Source organism: Hoplias malabaricus, chromosome 16, assembly GCF_029633855.1.
Source record: "Hoplias malabaricus isolate fHopMal1 chromosome 16, fHopMal1.hap1, whole genome shotgun sequence".
In the NCBI taxonomy this organism is placed as follows: Eukaryota; Metazoa; Chordata; class Actinopteri; order Characiformes; family Erythrinidae; genus Hoplias; species Hoplias malabaricus.
Window position 1 is genome coordinate 26,095,113 of NC_089815.1, and position 2,500 is coordinate 26,097,612.

General features: G+C 44.6%; 8 non-coding genes across 8 annotated transcripts in view; all 8 read left to right on the forward strand.

Moving 5' to 3' along the window:
- trnar-ucu (transfer RNA arginine (anticodon UCU)) overlaps positions 1-82 on the forward strand; it is a 90-nt gene extending 8 nt beyond the window's left edge. Inside the window, 2 exon segments of the tRNA in view lie at positions 1-29; positions 47-82. The exon segment at positions 1-29 is cut by the window's left edge and continues 8 nt beyond it. This is a non-coding gene — a tRNA (tRNA-Arg).
- Positions 83-479: 397 nt separating this feature from the next.
- Positions 480-553, forward strand: trnat-agu (transfer RNA threonine (anticodon AGU)). Its single transcript has one exon. It is a non-coding gene; the product is annotated as a tRNA-Thr (tRNA).
- A 71-nt stretch (positions 554-624) lies between these two features.
- On the forward strand, positions 625-714 carry trnar-ucu (transfer RNA arginine (anticodon UCU)). Its single transcript is given in 2 exon segments — positions 625-661; positions 679-714. It is a non-coding gene; the product is annotated as a tRNA-Arg (tRNA).
- Positions 715-1,111: 397 nt separating this feature from the next.
- trnat-agu (transfer RNA threonine (anticodon AGU)) lies at positions 1,112-1,185 on the forward strand. Its single transcript has one exon. It is a non-coding gene; the product is annotated as a tRNA-Thr (tRNA).
- Positions 1,186-1,256: 71 nt separating this feature from the next.
- trnar-ucu (transfer RNA arginine (anticodon UCU)) lies at positions 1,257-1,346 on the forward strand. Its single transcript is given in 2 exon segments — positions 1,257-1,293; positions 1,311-1,346. It is a non-coding gene; the product is annotated as a tRNA-Arg (tRNA).
- Positions 1,347-1,743: 397 nt separating this feature from the next.
- Positions 1,744-1,817, forward strand: trnat-agu (transfer RNA threonine (anticodon AGU)). The gene has a single exon. It is a non-coding gene; the product is annotated as a tRNA-Thr (tRNA).
- Positions 1,818-1,888: 71 nt separating this feature from the next.
- On the forward strand, positions 1,889-1,978 carry trnar-ucu (transfer RNA arginine (anticodon UCU)). The gene is given in 2 exon segments: positions 1,889-1,925; positions 1,943-1,978. It is a non-coding gene; the product is annotated as a tRNA-Arg (tRNA).
- Positions 1,979-2,375: 397 nt separating this feature from the next.
- trnat-agu (transfer RNA threonine (anticodon AGU)) lies at positions 2,376-2,449 on the forward strand. Its single transcript has one exon. It is a non-coding gene; the product is annotated as a tRNA-Thr (tRNA).
- Positions 2,450-2,500: the final 51 nt, after the last annotated feature.

Genomic DNA, 2,500 nt, shown 5'->3' on the forward strand with positions numbered 1-2,500 from the left:
GGCGCAATGGATAGCGCATTGGACTTCTAGACGTAGGTGTGAAGCCATTCAAAGGTTGTGGGTTCGAGTCCCACCACAGTCGATGCGCTGTTTTCCTCAAACACATGAGCACCTTCATATCCATTCAATAACGCAGATACTCATACAGTCTTTAAATTTGACCGCTAAAAATACCAATGGAGTCAATTCTGCTACTGAATCAATACAAGGATTTTTTTATGCGATGGGATACTCAGGTTGCACTTGAGCAATCTTGCTTGAGGTCTTACTCACAGAGCATTACCTGTAAACAAGGTAAAAATGTGTCTGGCTTCAAATCGTTGCGGTGTATGACGTGTTATCGGCAGAAGCCCTTAGGCTCACTGGTTTAAGGGTGTGAGTCTTGCTTCGGGTGCTAGAGGCCTCCGGTTCAAAAGGATAAGTCAAGTAGATGTGGATTTCACTCCCACCACATGTGAGCACCTAAGATGCTTTTGCAAGGCGCTGTGGCTTAGTTGGTTAAAGTGCCTGTCTAGTAAACAGGAGATCCTGGGTTCGAATCCCAGCAGTGCCTTTGCAAATTTGCTTTAATGCTTATAGACAGTGGCATTGATATATCCTCAATATAAAAGCAGCTAGCCTTCAGGCTCTGTGGCGCAATGGATAGCGCATTGGACTTCTAGACGTAGGTGTGAAGCCATTCAAAGGTTGTGGGTTCGAGTCCCACCACAGTCGATGCGCTGTTTTCCTCAAACACATGAGCACCTTCATATCCATTCAATAACGCAGATACTCATACAGTCTTTAAATTTGACCGCTAAAAATACCAATGGAGTCAATTCTGCTACTGAATCAATACAAGGATTTTTTTATGCGATGGGATACTCAGGTTGCACTTGAGCAATCTTGCTTGAGGTCTTACTCACAGAGCATTACCTGTAAACAAGGTAAAAATGTGTCTGGCTTCAAATCGTTGCGGTGTATGACGTGTTATCGGCAGAAGCCCTTAGGCTCACTGGTTTAAGGGTGTGAGTCTTGCTTCGGGTGCTAGAGGCCTCCGGATCAAAAGGATAAGTCAAGTAGATGTGGATTTCACTCCCACCACATGTGAGCACCTAAGATGCTTTTGCAAGGCGCTGTGGCTTAGTTGGTTAAAGTGCCTGTCTAGTAAACAGGAGATCCTGGGTTCGAATCCCAGCAGTGCCTTTGCAAATTTGCTTTAATGCTTATAGACAGTGGCATTGATATATCCTCAATATAAAAGCAGCTAGCCTTCAGGCTCTGTGGCGCAATGGATAGCGCATTGGACTTCTAGACGTAGGTGTGAAGCCATTCAAAGGTTGTGGGTTCGAGTCCCACCACAGTCGATGCGCTGTTTTCCTCAAACACATGAGCACCTTCATATCCATTCAATAACGCAGATACTCATACAGTCTTTAAATTTGACCGCTAAAAATACCAATGGAGTCAATTCTGCTACTGAATCAATACAAGGATTTTTTTATGCGATGGGATACTCAGGTTGCACTTGAGCAATCTTGCTTGAGGTCTTACTCACAGAGCATTACCTGTAAACAAGGTAAAAATGTGTCTGGCTTCAAATCGTTGCGGTGTATGACGTGTTATCGGCAGAAGCCCTTAGGCTCACTGGTTTAAGGGTGTGAGTCTTGCTTCGGGTGCTAGAGGCCTCCGGATCAAAAGGATAAGTCAAGTAGATGTGGATTTCACTCCCACCACATGTGAGCACCTAAGATGCTTTTGCAAGGCGCTGTGGCTTAGTTGGTTAAAGTGCCTGTCTAGTAAACAGGAGACCCTGGGTTCGAATCCCAGCAGTGCCTTAGCAAAATTGCTTTAATGCTTATAGACAGTGGCATTGATATATCCTCAATATAAAAGCGGCTAGCCTTCAGGCTCTGTGGCGCAATGGATAGCGCATTGGATTTCTAGACGTAGGTGTGAAGCCATTCAAAGGATGTGGGTTCGAGTCCCACCACAGTCGATGCGCTGTTTTCCTCAAACACATGAGCACCTTCATATCCATTCAATAACGCAGATACTCATACAGTCTTTAAATTTGACCGCTAAAAATACCAATGGAGTCAATTCTGCTACTGAATCAATACAAGGATTTTTTTATGCGATGGGATACTCAGGTTGCACTTGAGCAATCTTGCTTGAGGTCTTACTCACAGAGCATTACCTGTAAACAAGGTAAAAATGTGTCTGGCTTCAAATCGTTGCGGTGTATGACGTGTTATCGGCAGAAGCCCTTAGGCTCACTGGTTTAAGGGTGTGAGTCTTGCTTCGGGTGCTAGAGGCCTCCGGATCAAAAGGATAAGTCAAGTAGATGTGGATTTCACTCCCACCACATGTGAGCACCTAAGATGCTTTTGGAAGGCGCTGTGGCTTAGTTGGTTAAAGTGCCTGTCTAGTAAACAGGAGATCCTGGGTTCGAATCCCAGCAGTGCCTTTGCAAATTTGCTTTAATGCTTATAGACAGTGGCATTGATATATCCTCAAT